The sequence below is a fragment of the Ambystoma mexicanum genome, chromosome 5q, assembly GCF_040938575.1.
Source record: "Ambystoma mexicanum isolate Mex_15411 chromosome 5q, UKY_AmexF1_1, whole genome shotgun sequence".
Taxonomy (NCBI): Eukaryota; Metazoa; Chordata; class Amphibia; order Caudata; family Ambystomatidae; genus Ambystoma; species Ambystoma mexicanum.
Window position 1 is genome coordinate 528,495,420 of NC_090933.1, and position 14,648 is coordinate 528,510,067.

At 50.5% G+C, this 14,648-nt stretch overlaps 20 non-coding genes across 20 annotated transcripts; 10 read left to right on the plus strand and 10 right to left on the minus strand.

Annotated features, from left to right (window-relative positions):
* Positions 1 to 297: 297 nt before the first annotated feature.
* Positions 298 to 370, minus strand: TRNAA-AGC (transfer RNA alanine (anticodon AGC)). Its single transcript has one exon. It is a non-coding gene; the product is annotated as a tRNA-Ala (tRNA).
* A 694-nt stretch (positions 371 to 1,064) lies between these two features.
* TRNAR-CCU (transfer RNA arginine (anticodon CCU)) lies at positions 1,065 to 1,137 on the plus strand. The gene has a single exon. It is a non-coding gene; the product is annotated as a tRNA-Arg (tRNA).
* Positions 1,138 to 1,737: 600 nt separating this feature from the next.
* Positions 1,738 to 1,810, minus strand: TRNAA-AGC (transfer RNA alanine (anticodon AGC)). Its single transcript has one exon. It is a non-coding gene; the product is annotated as a tRNA-Ala (tRNA).
* Positions 1,811 to 2,504: 694 nt separating this feature from the next.
* On the plus strand, positions 2,505 to 2,587 carry TRNAR-CCU (transfer RNA arginine (anticodon CCU)). Its single transcript has one exon. It is a non-coding gene; the product is annotated as a tRNA-Arg (tRNA).
* Positions 2,588 to 3,177: 590 nt separating this feature from the next.
* Positions 3,178 to 3,250, minus strand: TRNAA-AGC (transfer RNA alanine (anticodon AGC)). The gene has a single exon. It is a non-coding gene; the product is annotated as a tRNA-Ala (tRNA).
* A 694-nt stretch (positions 3,251 to 3,944) lies between these two features.
* Positions 3,945 to 4,017, plus strand: TRNAR-CCU (transfer RNA arginine (anticodon CCU)). Its single transcript has one exon. It is a non-coding gene; the product is annotated as a tRNA-Arg (tRNA).
* Positions 4,018 to 4,617: 600 nt separating this feature from the next.
* TRNAA-AGC (transfer RNA alanine (anticodon AGC)) lies at positions 4,618 to 4,690 on the minus strand. Its single transcript has one exon. It is a non-coding gene; the product is annotated as a tRNA-Ala (tRNA).
* Positions 4,691 to 5,384: 694 nt separating this feature from the next.
* On the plus strand, positions 5,385 to 5,457 carry TRNAR-CCU (transfer RNA arginine (anticodon CCU)). Its single transcript has one exon. It is a non-coding gene; the product is annotated as a tRNA-Arg (tRNA).
* A 600-nt stretch (positions 5,458 to 6,057) lies between these two features.
* On the minus strand, positions 6,058 to 6,130 carry TRNAA-AGC (transfer RNA alanine (anticodon AGC)). Its single transcript has one exon. It is a non-coding gene; the product is annotated as a tRNA-Ala (tRNA).
* Positions 6,131 to 6,824: 694 nt separating this feature from the next.
* Positions 6,825 to 6,907, plus strand: TRNAR-CCU (transfer RNA arginine (anticodon CCU)). The gene has a single exon. It is a non-coding gene; the product is annotated as a tRNA-Arg (tRNA).
* A 590-nt stretch (positions 6,908 to 7,497) lies between these two features.
* Positions 7,498 to 7,570, minus strand: TRNAA-AGC (transfer RNA alanine (anticodon AGC)). The gene has a single exon. It is a non-coding gene; the product is annotated as a tRNA-Ala (tRNA).
* Positions 7,571 to 8,264: 694 nt separating this feature from the next.
* Positions 8,265 to 8,337, plus strand: TRNAR-CCU (transfer RNA arginine (anticodon CCU)). The gene has a single exon. It is a non-coding gene; the product is annotated as a tRNA-Arg (tRNA).
* Positions 8,338 to 8,937: 600 nt separating this feature from the next.
* Positions 8,938 to 9,010, minus strand: TRNAA-AGC (transfer RNA alanine (anticodon AGC)). Its single transcript has one exon. It is a non-coding gene; the product is annotated as a tRNA-Ala (tRNA).
* A 694-nt stretch (positions 9,011 to 9,704) lies between these two features.
* On the plus strand, positions 9,705 to 9,777 carry TRNAR-CCU (transfer RNA arginine (anticodon CCU)). Its single transcript has one exon. It is a non-coding gene; the product is annotated as a tRNA-Arg (tRNA).
* Positions 9,778 to 10,377: 600 nt separating this feature from the next.
* TRNAA-AGC (transfer RNA alanine (anticodon AGC)) lies at positions 10,378 to 10,450 on the minus strand. The gene has a single exon. It is a non-coding gene; the product is annotated as a tRNA-Ala (tRNA).
* Positions 10,451 to 11,144: 694 nt separating this feature from the next.
* Positions 11,145 to 11,217, plus strand: TRNAR-CCU (transfer RNA arginine (anticodon CCU)). Its single transcript has one exon. It is a non-coding gene; the product is annotated as a tRNA-Arg (tRNA).
* Positions 11,218 to 11,817: 600 nt separating this feature from the next.
* On the minus strand, positions 11,818 to 11,890 carry TRNAA-AGC (transfer RNA alanine (anticodon AGC)). The gene has a single exon. It is a non-coding gene; the product is annotated as a tRNA-Ala (tRNA).
* Positions 11,891 to 12,584: 694 nt separating this feature from the next.
* Positions 12,585 to 12,657, plus strand: TRNAR-CCU (transfer RNA arginine (anticodon CCU)). Its single transcript has one exon. It is a non-coding gene; the product is annotated as a tRNA-Arg (tRNA).
* A 600-nt stretch (positions 12,658 to 13,257) lies between these two features.
* On the minus strand, positions 13,258 to 13,330 carry TRNAA-AGC (transfer RNA alanine (anticodon AGC)). Its single transcript has one exon. It is a non-coding gene; the product is annotated as a tRNA-Ala (tRNA).
* Positions 13,331 to 14,024: 694 nt separating this feature from the next.
* TRNAR-CCU (transfer RNA arginine (anticodon CCU)) lies at positions 14,025 to 14,097 on the plus strand. Its single transcript has one exon. It is a non-coding gene; the product is annotated as a tRNA-Arg (tRNA).
* The last annotated feature ends 551 nt before the right edge of the window (positions 14,098 to 14,648 follow it).

The window sequence follows — 14,648 nt, forward strand, 5'->3', positions numbered from 1 at the left end:
CTGCGCACTTTGAACCAATTATTCGAAGCATCGTATTGAAATGAAATAAAAGGTTAACAGCCCTGGGTGGCATCAAAGTGGAATTTCCTGAATATGTCACCAATGCCATGCAATGCGCCTGTTGCACAGTATCACGCCTGTTGCCGGCCCTCGCGCGGATGACTCTTTGGGATAGCAGAAAGTGGACGGAAGACTTTTAGGATGATAGTAAAAAAAACAGAAGCGAGCACATGACTTTATTTGCGACGATTGGCGAGTTTTGAATAAAATAGTGAAAATGAAGTAAAAGCGTCTTGCTGGAGAATGCGGGCATCGATCCCGCTACCTCTCGCATGCTAAGCGAGCGCTCTACCATCTGAGCTAATTCCCCTCCTCCTCGAAGGCTCTCGATACACTGCTTCAGAGCTGAAGCACAGTCTCCGGCTCACACTTGCTTGGCTGTCCAGGGACCTGTAGTGCATAAAGCCCTTTCTCTTCATCTGCCGCAGAGGAAATCACAATCTCACCCCTTTGCCCAAAACAAAATACCTTCAGTGGAGCTACAAGTAAAGCTGCAGATGGCCATCCATTGCAACGAGGACTGGCCAACCAGGTATTAATAGCAGAGTGACTCCACTGCCACGCCCTTTCACGCTGGACCTGCGCTTGTGATCAAGAGGCTGCACGCCAGTCCCATAGACCCGAGAGCCCAATTGAAAAGGTGCTTGCTTCTCACTTTATTTCTCTCGCTATTTCTTGCTGTTTTAGGCCGCTGACACGCCGCCTGCAGCCAAAGGACCAGCGCTGGAGTGCCCTTTGTCATTTTTACCAGCTGGCCATATTTTACAATCGAGCGTCAGAATACCAAACAGGTAAGAGTTAGGTCTGGGAATTGAGTCCACTTTCCATCGTGTGTCCCATAAAGCGGAAGTGTCCAGCCGAGTGCAAGCAGGTGCCTTTTGCCCGCGTGTGCTGGGACACTGCAGCTTTGGACGTGAGCCAACTTGCCCTTTTCAGTGGGCCAGTACCTGTGACTCCAGTGAGAGAAGAGGAAAAGAAAGAACTTTCCCCTTCTCTGTCGAGTGGCCCCAGTGGCCTAATGGATAAGGCACTGGCCTCCTAAGCCAGGAATTGTGGGTTCGAGTCCCATCTGGGGTGGTTCGTGGCATTTTGTTCACACTTCTGCCAAAGCATGCAAAAGGTTTTTGCGGTAGTAGGGGGTGGGCGCAGGCTAGTACTTTGCTGGGCGCTGTGAAGTCCAGAACATGCTCTGCTGGTAGCAGACTTTACATGCCGGGAGACTGCAGAGTGTAGCAACCCCTCATGTCAGCGAAGAGACACAGATGAGTGGTAAGAAAGACAGGGAAAATATGCTTTCTGGAATCAGAGCTCCTGCAGACAGGGCTCACTCTTCTGCCAGCTCCGACCTGCTCCGATGAAAACGAAATAAAAGAGCAAAGGCTGCGCACTTTGAACCAATTATTCGAAGCATCGTATTGAAATGAAATAAAAGGTTAACAGCCCTGGGTGGCATCAAAGTGGAATTTCCTGAATATGTCACCAATGCCATGCAATGCGCCTGTTGCACAGTATCACGCCTGTTGCCGGCCCTCGCGCGGATGACTCTTTGGGATAGCAGAAAGTGGACGGAAGACTTTTAGGATGATAGTAAAAAAAACAGAAGCGAGCACATGACTTTATTTGCGACGATTGGCGAGTTTTGAATAAAATAGTGAAAATGAAGAAAAAGCGTCTTGCTGGAGAATGCGGGCATCGATCCCGCTACCTCTCGCATGCTAAGCGAGCGCTCTACCATCTGAGCTAATTCCCCTCCTCCTCGAAGGCTCTCGATACACTGCTTCAGAGCTGAAGCACAGTCTCCGGCTCACACTTGCTTGGCTGTCCAGGGACCTGTAGTGCATAAAGCCCTTTCTCTTCATCTGCCGCAGAGGAAATCACAATCTCACCCCTTTGCCCAAAACAAAATACCTTCAGTGGAGCTACAAGTAAAGCTGCAGATGGCCATCCATTGCAACGAGGATTGGCCAACCAGGTATTAATAGCAGAGTGACTCCACTGCCACGCCCTTTCACGCTGGACCTGCGCTTGTGATCAAGAGGCTGCACGCCAGTCCCATAGACCCGAGAGCCCAATTGAAAAGGTGCTTATTTCTCTCTTTATTTCTCTCGCTATTTCTTGCTGTTTTAGGCCGCTGACACGCCGCCTGCAGCCAAAGGACCAGCGCTGGAGTGCCCTTTGTCATTTTTACCAGCTGGCCATATTTTACAATCGAGCGTCAGAATACCAAACAGGTAAGAGTTAGGTCTGGGAATTGAGTCCACTTTCCATCGTGTGTCCCATAAAGCGGAAGTGTCCAGCCGAGTGCAAGCAGGTGCCTCTTGCCCGCGTGTGCTGGGACACTGCAGCTTTGGACGTGAGCCAACTTGCCCTTTTCAGTGGGCCAGTACCCGTGACTCCAGTGAGAGAAGAGGAAAAGAAAGAACTTTCCCCTTCTCTGTCGAGTTGCCCCAGTGGCCTAATGGATAAGGCACTGGCCTCCTAAGCCAGGGATTGTGGGTTCGAGTCCCATCTGGGTTGGTTCGTGGCATTTTGTTCACACTTCTGCCAAAGCATGCAAAATGTTTTTGCGGTAGTAGGGGGTGGGCGCAGGCTAGTACTTTGCTGGGCGCTGTGAAGTCCAGAACGTGCTCTGCTGGTAGCAGACTTTAAATGCCGGGAGACTGCAGAGTGTAGCAACGCCTCATGTCAGCGAAGAGACACAGATGAGTGGTAAGAAAGACAGGGAAAATATGCTTTCTGGAATCAGAGCTCCTGCAGACAGGGCTCACTCTTCTGCCAGCTCCGACCTGCTCCGATGAAAACGAAATAAAAGAGCAAAGGCTGCGCACTTTGAACCAATTATTCGAAGCATCGTATTGAAATGAAATAAAAGGTTAACAGCCCTGGGTGGCATCAAAGTGGAATTTCCTGAATATGTCACCAATGCCATGCAATGCGCCTGTTGCACAGTATCACGCCTGTTGCCGGCCCTCGCGCGGATGACTCTTTGGGATAGCAGAAAGTGGACGGAAGACTTTTAGGATGATAGTAAAAAAAACAGAAGCGAGCACATGACTTTATTTGCGACGATTGGCGAGTTTTGAATAAAATAGTGAAAATGAAGTAAAAGCGTCTTGCTGGAGAATGCGGGCATCGATCCCGCTACCTCTCGCATGCTAAGCGAGCGCTCTACCATCTGAGCTAATTCCCCTCCTCCTCGAAGGCTCTCGATACACTGCTTCAGAGCTGAAGCACAGTCTCCGGCTCACACTTGCTTGGCTGTCCAGGGACCTGTAGTGCATAAAGCCCTTTCTCTTCATCTGCGGCAGAGGAAATCACAATCTCACCCCTTTGCCCAAAACAAAATACCTTCAGTGGAGCTACAAGTAAAGCTGCAGATGGCCATCCATTGCAATGAGGATTGGCCAACCAGGTATTAATAGCAGAGTGACTCCACTGCCACGCCCTTTCACGCTGGACCTGCGCTTGTGATCAAGAGGCTGCACGCCAGTCCCATAGACCCGAGAGCCCAATTGAAAAGGTGCTTGCTTCTCACTTTATTTCTCTCGCTATTTCTTGCTGTTTTAGGCCGCTGACACGCCGCCTGCAGCCAAAGGACCAGCGCTGGAGCGCCCTTTGTCATTTTTACCAGCTGGCCATATTTTACAATCGAGCGTCAGAATACCAAACAGGTAAGAGTTAGGTCTGGGAATTGAGTCCACTTTCCATCGTGTGTCCCATAAAGCGGAAGTGTCCAGCCGAGTGCAAGCAGGTGCCTTTTGCCCGCGTGTGCTGGGACACTGCAGCTTTGGACGTGAGCCAACTTGCCCTTTTCAGTGGGCCAGTACCTGTGACTCCAGTGAGAGAAGAGGAAAAGAAAGAACTTTCCCCTTCTCTGTCGAGTGGCCCCAGTGGCCTAATGGATAAGGCACTGGCCTCCTAAGCCAGGGATTGTGGGTTCGAGTCCCATCTGGGGTGGTTCGTGGCATTTTGTTCACACTTCTGCCAAAGCATGCAAAAGGTTTTTGCGGTAGTAGGGGGTGGGCGCAGGCTAGTACTTTGCTGGGCGCTGTGAAGTCCAGAACGTGCTCTGCTGGTAGCAGACTTTAAATGCCGGGAGACTGCAGAGTGTAGCAACCCCTCATGTCAGTGAAGAGACACAGATGAGTGGTAAGAAAGACAGGGAAAATATGCTTTCTGGAATCAGAGCTCCTGCAGACAGGGCTCACTCTTCTGCCAGCTCCGACCTGCTCCGATGAAAACGAAATAAAAGAGCAAAGGCTGCGCACTTTGAACCAATTATTCGAAGCATCGTATTGAAATGAAATAAAAGGTTAACAGCCCTGGGTGGCATCAAAGTGGAATTTCCTGAATATGTCACCAATGCCATGCAATGCGCCTGTTGCACAGTATCACGCCTGTTGCCGGCCCTCGCGCGGATGACTCTTTGGGATAGCAGAAAGTGGACGGAAGACTTTTAGGATGATAGTAAAAAAAACAGAAGCGAGCACATGACTTTATTTGCGACGATTGGCGAGTTTTGAATAAAATAGTGAAAATGAAGTAAAAGCGTCTTGCTGGAGAATGCGGGCATCGATCCCGCTACCTCTCGCATGCTAAGCGAGCGCTCTACCATCTGAGCTAATTCCCCTCCTCCTCGAAGGCTCTCGATACACTGCTTCAGAGCTGAAGCACAGTCTCCGGCTCACACTTGCTTGGCTGTCCAGGGACCTGTAGTGCATAAAGCCCTTTCTCTTCATCTGCCGCAGAGGAAATCACAATCTCACCCCTTTGCCCAAAACAAAATACCTTCAGTGGAGCTACAAGTAAAGCTGCAGATGGCCATCCATTGCAACGAGGATTGGCCAACCAGGTATTAATAGCAGAGTGACTCCACTCCCACGCCCTTTCACGCTGGACCTGCGCTTGTGATCAAGAGGCTGCACACCAGTCCCATAGACCCGAGAGCCCAATTGAAAAGGTGCTTGCTTCTCACTTTATTTCTCTCGCTATTTCTTGCTGTTTTAGGCCGCTGACACGCCGCCTGCAGCCAAAGGACCAGCGCTGGAGTGCCCTTTGTCATTTTTACCAGCTGGCCATATTTTACAATCGAGCGTCAGAATACCAAACAGGTAAGAGTTAGGTCTGGGAATTGAGTCCACTTTCCATCGTGTGTCCCATAAAGCGGAAGTGTCCAGCCGAGAGCAGGCAGGTGCCTTTTGCCCGCGTGTGCTGGGACACTGCAGCTTTGGACGTGAGCCAACTTGCCCTTTTCAGTGGGCCAGTACCTGTGACTCCAGTGAGAGAAGAGGAAAAGAAAGAACTTTCCCATTCTCTGTCGAGTGGCCCCAGTGGCCTAATGGATAAGGCACTGGCCTCCTAAGCCAGGGATTGTGGGTTCGAGTCCCATCTGGGGTGGTTCGTGGCATTTTGTTCAGACTTCTGCCAAAGCATGCAAAAGGTTTTTGCGGTAGTAGGGGGTGGGCGCAGGCTAGTACTTTGCTGGGCGCTGTGAAGTCCAGAACGTGCTCTGCTGGTAGCAGACTTTAAATGCCGGGAGACTGCAGAGTGTAGCAACGCCTCATGTCAGCGAAGAGACACAGATGAGTGGTAAGAAAGACAGGGAAAATATGCTTTCTGGAATCAGAGCTCCTGCAGACAGGGCTCACTCTTCTGCCAGCTCCGACCTGCTCCGATGAAAACGAAATAAAAGAGCAAAGGCTGCGCACTTTGAACCAATTATTCGAAGCATCGTATTGAAATGAAATAAAAGGTTAACAGCCCTGGGTGGCATCAAAGTGGAATTTCCTGAATATGTCACCAATGCCATGCAATGCGCCTGTTGCACAGTATCACGCCTGTTGCCGGCCCTCGCGCGGATGACTCTTTGGGATAGCAGAAAGTGGACGGAAGACTTTTAGGATGATAGTAAAAAAAACAGAAGCGAGCACATGACTTTATTTGCGACGATTGGCGAGTTTTGAATAAAATAGTGAAAATGAAGAAAAAGCGTCTTGCTGGAGAATGCGGGCATCGATCCCGCTACCTCTCGCATGCTAAGCGAGCGCTCTACCATCTGAGCTAATTCCCCTCCTCCTCGAAGGCTCTCGATACACTGCTTCAGAGCTGAAGCACAGTCTCCGGCTCACACTTGCTTGGCTGTCCAGGGACCTGTAGTGCATAAAGCCCTTTCTCTTCATCTGCCGCAGAGGAAATCACAATCTCACCCCTTTGCCCAAAACAAAATACCTTCAGTGGAGCTACAAGTAAAGCTGCAGATGGCCATCCATTGCAACGAGGATTGGCCAACCAGGTATTAATAGCAGAGTGACTCCACTGCCACGCCCTTTCACGCTGGACCTGCGCTTGTGATCAAGAGGCTGCACGCCAGTCCCATAGACCCGAGAGCCCAATTGAAAAGGTGCTTATTTCTCTCTTTATTTCTCTCGCTATTTCTTGCTGTTTTAGGCCGCTGACACGCCGCCTGCAGCCAAAGGACCAGCGCTGGAGTGCCCTTTGTCATTTTTACCAGCTGGCCATATTTTACAATCGAGCGTCAGAATACCAAACAGGTAAGAGTTAGGTCTGGGAATTGAGTCCACTTTCCATCGTGTGTCCCATAAAGCGGAAGTGTCCAGCCGAGTGCAAGCAGGTGCCTCTTGCCCGCGTGTGCTGGGACACTGCAGCTTTGGACGTGAGCCAACTTGCCCTTTTCAGTGGGCCAGTACCCGTGACTCCAGTGAGAGAAGAGGAAAAGAAAGAACTTTCCCCTTCTCTGTCGAGTTGCCCCAGTGGCCTAATGGATAAGGCACTGGCCTCCTAAGCCAGGGATTGTGGGTTCGAGTCCCATCTGGGTTGGTTCGTGGCATTTTGTTCACACTTCTGCCAAAGCATGCAAAATGTTTTTGCGGTAGTAGGGGGTGGGCGCAGGCTAGTACTTTGCTGGGCGCTGTGAAGTCCAGAACGTGCTCTGCTGGTAGCAGACTTTAAATGCCGGGAGACTGCAGAGTGTAGCAACGCCTCATGTCAGCGAAGAGACACAGATGAGTGGTAAGAAAGACAGGGAAAATATGCTTTCTGGAATCAGAGCTCCTGCAGACAGGGCTCACTCTTCTGCCAGCTCCGACCTGCTCCGATGAAAACGAAATAAAAGAGCAAAGGCTGCGCACTTTGAACCAATTATTCGAAGCATCGTATTGAAATGAAATAAAAGGTTAACAGCCCTGGGTGGCATCAAAGTGGAATTTCCTGAATATGTCACCAATGCCATGCAATGCGCCTGTTGCACAGTATCACGCCTGTTGCCGGCCCTCGCGCGGATGACTCTTTGGGATAGCAGAAAGTGGACGGAAGACTTTTAGGATGATAGTAAAAAAAACAGAAGCGAGCACATGACTTTATTTGCGACGATTGGCGAGTTTTGAATAAAATAGTGAAAATGAAGTAAAAGCGTCTTGCTGGAGAATGCGGGCATCGATCCCGCTACCTCTCGCATGCTAAGCGAGCGCTCTACCATCTGAGCTAATTCCCCTCCTCCTCGAAGGCTCTCGATACACTGCTTCAGAGCTGAAGCACAGTCTCCGGCTCACACTTGCTTGGCTGTCCAGGGACCTGTAGTGCATAAAGCCCTTTCTCTTCATCTGCGGCAGAGGAAATCACAATCTCACCCCTTTGCCCAAAACAAAATACCTTCAGTGGAGCTACAAGTAAAGCTGCAGATGGCCATCCATTGCAATGAGGATTGGCCAACCAGGTATTAATAGCAGAGTGACTCCACTGCCACGCCCTTTCACGCTGGACCTGCGCTTGTGATCAAGAGGCTGCACGCCAGTCCCATAGACCCGAGAGCCCAATTGAAAAGGTGCTTGCTTCTCACTTTATTTCTCTCGCTATTTCTTGCTGTTTTAGGCCGCTGACACGCCGCCTGCAGCCAAAGGACCAGCGCTGGAGCGCCCTTTGTCATTTTTACCAGCTGGCCATATTTTACAATCGAGCGTCAGAATACCAAACAGGTAAGAGTTAGGTCTGGGAATTGAGTCCACTTTCCATCGTGTGTCCCATAAAGCGGAAGTGTCCAGCCGAGTGCAAGCAGGTGCCTTTTGCCCGCGTGTGCTGGGACACTGCAGCTTTGGACGTGAGCCAACTTGCCCTTTTCAGTGGGCCAGTACCTGTGACTCCAGTGAGAGAAGAGGAAAAGAAAGAACTTTCCCCTTCTCTGTCGAGTGGCCCCAGTGGCCTAATGGATAAGGCACTGGCCTCCTAAGCCAGGGATTGTGGGTTCGAGTCCCATCTGGGGTGGTTCGTGGCATTTTGTTCACACTTCTGCCAAAGCATGCAAAAGGTTTTTGCGGTAGTAGGGGGTGGGCGCAGGCTAGTACTTTGCTGGGCGCTGTGAAGTCCAGAACGTGCTCTGCTGGTAGCAGACTTTAAATGCCGGGAGACTGCAGAGTGTAGCAACCCCTCATGTCAGTGAAGAGACACAGATGAGTGGTAAGAAAGACAGGGAAAATATGCTTTCTGGAATCAGAGCTCCTGCAGACAGGGCTCACTCTTCTGCCAGCTCCGACCTGCTCCGATGAAAACGAAATAAAAGAGCAAAGGCTGCGCACTTTGAACCAATTATTCGAAGCATCGTATTGAAATGAAATAAAAGGTTAACAGCCCTGGGTGGCATCAAAGTGGAATTTCCTGAATATGTCACCAATGCCATGCAATGCGCCTGTTGCACAGTATCACGCCTGTTGCCGGCCCTCGCGCGGATGACTCTTTGGGATAGCAGAAAGTGGACGGAAGACTTTTAGGATGATAGTAAAAAAAACAGAAGCGAGCACATGACTTTATTTGCGACGATTGGCGAGTTTTGAATAAAATAGTGAAAATGAAGTAAAAGCGTCTTGCTGGAGAATGCGGGCATCGATCCCGCTACCTCTCGCATGCTAAGCGAGCGCTCTACCATCTGAGCTAATTCCCCTCCTCCTCGAAGGCTCTCGATACACTGCTTCAGAGCTGAAGCACAGTCTCCGGCTCACACTTGCTTGGCTGTCCAGGGACCTGTAGTGCATAAAGCCCTTTCTCTTCATCTGCCGCAGAGGAAATCACAATCTCACCCCTTTGCCCAAAACAAAATACCTTCAGTGGAGCTACAAGTAAAGCTGCAGATGGCCATCCATTGCAACGAGGATTGGCCAACCAGGTATTAATAGCAGAGTGACTCCACTCCCACGCCCTTTCACGCTGGACCTGCGCTTGTGATCAAGAGGCTGCACACCAGTCCCATAGACCCGAGAGCCCAATTGAAAAGGTGCTTGCTTCTCACTTTATTTCTCTCGCTATTTCTTGCTGTTTTAGGCCGCTGACACGCCGCCTGCAGCCAAAGGACCAGCGCTGGAGTGCCCTTTGTCATTTTTACCAGCTGGCCATATTTTACAATCGAGCGTCAGAATACCAAACAGGTAAGAGTTAGGTCTGGGAATTGAGTCCACTTTCCATCGTGTGTCCCATAAAGCGGAAGTGTCCAGCCGAGAGCAGGCAGGTGCCTTTTGCCCGCGTGTGCTGGGACACTGCAGCTTTGGACGTGAGCCAACTTGCCCTTTTCAGTGGGCCAGTACCTGTGACTCCAGTGAGAGAAGAGGAAAAGAAAGAACTTTCCCCTTCTCTGTCGAGTGGCCCCAGTGGCCTAATGGATAAGGCACTGGCCTCCTAAGCCAGGGATTGTGGGTTCGAGCCCCATCTGGGGTGGTTCGTGGCATTTTGTTCAGACTTCTGCCAAAGCATGCAAAAGGTTTTTGCGGTAGTAGGGGGTGGGCGCAGGCTAGTACTTTGCTGGGCGCTGTGAAGTCCAGAACGTGCTCTGCTGGTAGCAGACTTTAAATGCCGGGAGACTGCAGAGTGTAGCAACGCCTCATGTCAGCGAAGAGACACAGATGAGTGGTAAGAAAGACAGGGAAAATATGCTTTCTGGAATCAGAGCTCCTGCAGACAGGGCTCACTCTTCTGCCAGCTCCGACCTGCTCCGATGAAAACGAAATAAAAGAGCAAAGGCTGCGCACTTTGAACCAATTATTCGAAGCATCGTATTGAAATGAAATAAAAGGTTAACAGCCCTGGGTGGCATCAAAGTGGAATTTCCTGAATATGTCACCAATGCCATGCAATGCGCCTGTTGCACAGTATCACGCCTGTTGCCGGCCCTCGCGCGGATGACTCTTTGGGATAGCAGAAAGTGGACGGAAGACTTTTAGGATGATAGTAAAAAAAACAGAAGCGAGCACATGACTTTATTTGCGACGATTGGCGAGTTTTGAATAAAATAGTGAAAATGAAGAAAAAGCGTCTTGCTGGAGAATGCGGGCATCGATCCCGCTACCTCTCGCATGCTAAGCGAGCGCTCTACCATCTGAGCTAATTCCCCTCCTCCTCGAAGGCTCTCGATACACTGCTTCAGAGCTGAAGCACAGTCTCCGGCTCACACTTGCTTGGCTGTCCAGGGACCTGTAGTGCATAAAGCCCTTTCTCTTCATCTGCCGCAGAGGAAATCACAATCTCACCCCTTTGCCCAAAACAAAATACCTTCAGTGGAGCTACAAGTAAAGCTGCAGATGGCCATCCATTGCAACGAGGATTGGCCAACCAGGTATTAATAGCAGAGTGACTCCACTGCCACGCCCTTTCACGCTGGACCTGCGCTTGTGATCAAGAGGCTGCACGCCAGTCCCATAGACCCGCGAGCCCAATTGAAAAGGTGCTTGCTTCTCACTTTATTTCTCTCGCTATTTCTTGCTGTTTTAGGCCGCTGACACGCCGCCTGCAGCCAAAGGACCAGCGCTGGAGTGCCCTTTGTCATTTTTACCAGCTGGCCATATTTTACAATCGAGCGTCAGAATACCAAACAGGTAAGAGTTAGGTCTGGGAATTGAGTCCACTTTCCATCGTGTGTCCCATAAAGCGGAAGTGTCCAGCCGAGTGCAAGCAGGTGCCTTTTGCCCGCGTGTGCTGGGACACTGCAGCTTTGGACGTGAGCCAACTTGCCCTTTTCAGTGGGCCAGTACCCGTGACTCCAGTGAGAGAAGAGGAAAAGAAAGAACTTTCCCCTTCTCTGTTGAGTGGCCCCAGTGGCCTAATGGATAAGGCACTGGCCTCCTAAGCCAGGGATTGTGGGTTCGAGTCCCATCTGGGGTGGTTCGTGGCATTTTGTTCACACTTCTGCCAAAGCATGCAAAAGGTTTTTGCGGTAGTAGGGGGTGGGCGCAGGCTAGTACTTTGCTGGGCGCTGTGAAGTCCAGAACGTGCTCTGCTGGTAGCAGACTTTAAATGCCGGGAGACTGCAGAGTGTAGCAACGCCTCATGTCAGCGAAGAGACACAGATGAGTGGTAAGAAAGACAGGGAAAATATGCTTTCTGGAATCAGAGCTCCTGCAGACAGGGCTCACTCTTGTGCCAGCTCCGACCTGCTCCGATGAAAACGAAATAAAAGAGCAAAGGCTGCGCACTTTGAACCAATTATTCGAAGCATCGTATTGAAATGAAATAAAAGGTTAACAGCCCTGGGTGGCATCAAAGTGGAATTTCCTGAATATGTCACCAATGCCATGCAATGCGCCTGTTGCACAGTATCACGCCTGTTGCCGGCCCTCGCGCGGATGACTCTTTGGGATAGCAGAAAGTGGACGGAAGACTTTTAGGATGATAGTAAAAAAAACAGAAGCGAGCACATGACTTTATTTGCGACGATTGGCGAGTTTTGAATAAAATAGTGAAAATGAAGTAAAAGCGTCTTGCTGGAGAATGCGGGCATCGATCCCGCTACCTCTCGCATGCTAAGCGAGCGCTCTACCATCTGAGCTAATTCCCCTCCTCCTCGAAGGCTCTCGATACACTGCTTCAGAGCTGAAGCACAGTCTCCGGCTCACACTTGCTTGGCTGTCCAGGGACCTGTAGTGCATAAAGCCCTTTCTCTTCATCTGCGGCAGAGGAAATCACAATCTCACCCCTTTGCCCAAAACAAAATACCTTCAGTGGAGCTACAAGTAAAGCTGCAGATGGCCATCCATTGCAACGAGGATTGGCCAACCAGGTATTAATAGCAGAGTGACTCCACTGCCACGCCCTTTCACGCTGGACCTGCGCTTGTGATCAAGAGGCTGCACGCCAGTCCCATAGACCCGAGAGCCCAATTGAAAAGGTGCTTGCTTCTCACTTTATTTCTCTCGCTATTTCTTGCTGTTTTAGGCCGCTGACACGCCGCCTGCAGCCAAAGGACCAGCGCTGGAGTGCCCTTTGTCATTTTGACCAGCTGGCCATATTTTACAATCGAGCGTCAGAATACCAAACAGGTAAGAGTTAGGTCTGGGAATTGAGTCCACTTTCCATCGTGTGTCCCATAAAGCGGAAGTGTCCAGCCGAGTGCAAGCAGGTGCCTTTTGCCCGCGTGTGCTGGGACACTGCAGCTTTGGACGTGAGCCAACTTGCCCTTTTCAGTGGGCCAGTACCCGTGACTCCAGTGAGAGAAGAGGAAAAGAAAGAACTTTCCCCTTCTCTGTCGAGTGGCCCCAGTGGCCTAATGGATAAGGCACTGGCCTCCTAAGCCAGGGATTGTGGGTTCGAGTCCCATCTGGGGTGGTTCGTGGCATTTTGTTCACACTTCTGCCAAAGCATGCAAAAGGTTTTTGCGGTAGTAGGGGGTGGGCGCAGGCTAGTACTTTGCTGGGCGCTGTGAAGTCCAGAACGTGCTCTGCTGGTAGCAGACTTTAAATGCCGGGAGACTGCAGAGTGTAGCAACGCCTCATGTCAGCGAAGAGACACAGATGAGTGGTAAGAAAGACAGGGAAAATATGCTTTCTGGAATCAGAGCTCCTGCAGACAGGGCTCACTCTTCTGCCAGCTCCGACCTGCTCCGATGAAAACGAAATAAAAGAGCAAAGGCTGCGCACTTTGAACCAATTATTCGAAGCATCGTATTGAAATGAAATAAAAGGTTAACAGCCCTGGGTGGCATCAAAGTGGAATTTCCTGAATATGTCACCAATGCCATGCAATGCGCCTGTTGCACAGTATCACGCCTGTTGCCGGCCCTCGCGCGGGTGACTCTTTGGGATAGCAGAAAGTGGACGGAAGACTTTTAGGATGATAGTAAAAAAAACAGAAGCGAGCACATGACTTTATTTGCGACGATTGGCGAGTTTTGAATAAAATAGTGAAAATGAAGAAAAAGCGTCTTGCTGGAGAATGCGGGCATCGATCCCGCTACCTCTCGCATGCTAAGCGAGCGCTCTACCATCTGAGCTAATTCCCCTCCTCCTCGAAGGCTCTCGATACACTGCTTCAGAGCTGAAGCACAATCTCCGGCTCACACTTGCTTGGCTGTCCAGGGACCTGTAGTGCATAAAGCCCTTTCTCTTCATCTGCGGCAGAGGAAATCACAATCTCACCCCTTTGCCCAAAACAAAATACCTTCAGTGGAGCTACAAGTAAAGCTGCAGATGGCCATCCATTGCAACGAGGATTGGCCAACCAGGTATTAATAGCAGAGTGACTCCACTGCCACGCCCTTTCACGCTGGACCTGCGCTTGTGATCAAGAGGCTGCACGCCAGTCCCATAGACCCGAGAGCCCAATTGAAAAGGTGCTTGCTTCTCACTTTATTTCTCTCGCTATTTCTTGCTGTTTTAGGCCGCTGACACGCCGCCTGCAGCCAAAGGACCAGCGCTGGAGTGCCCTTTGTCATTTTTACCAGCTGGCCATATTTTACAATCGAGCGTCAGAATACCAAACAGGTAAGAGTTAGGTCTGGGAATTGAGTCCACTTTCCATCGTGTGTCCCATAAAGCGGAAGTGTCCAGCCGAGTGCAAGCAGGTGCCTTTTGCCCGCGTGTGCTGGGACACTGCAGCTTTGGACGTGAGCCAACTTGCCCTTTTCAGTGGGCCAGTACCCGTGACTCCAGTGAGAGAAGAGGAAAAGAAAGAACTTTCCCCTTCTCTGTCGAGTGGCCCCAGTGGCCTAATGGATAAGGCACTGGCCTCCTAAGCCAGGGATTGTGGGTTCGAGCCCCATCTGGGGTGGTTCGTGGCATTTTGTTCACACTTCTGCCAAAGCATGCAAAAGGTTTTTGCGGTAGTAGGGGGTGGGCGCAGGCTAGTACTTTGCTGGGCGCTGTGAAGTCCAGAACGTGCTCTGCTGGTAGCAGACTTTAAATGCCGGGAGACTGCAGAGTGTAGCAACGCCTCATGTCAGCGAAGAGACACAGATGAGTGGTAAGAAAGACAGGGAAAATATGCTTTCTGGAATCAGAGCTCCTGCAGACAGGGCTCACTCTTGTGCCAGCTCCGACCTGCTCCGATGAAAACGAAATAAAAGAGCAAAGGCTGCGCACTTTGAACCAATTATTCGAAGCATCGTATTGAAATGAAATAAAAGGTTAACAGCCCTGGGTGGCATCAAAGTGGAATTTCCTGAATATGTCACCAATGCCATGCAATGCGCCTGTTGCACAGTATCACGCCTGTTGCCGGCCCTCGCGCGGATGACTCTTTGGGATAGCAGAAAGTGGACGGAAGACTTTTAGGATGATAGTAAAAAAAACAGAAGCGAGCACATGACTTTATTTGCGACG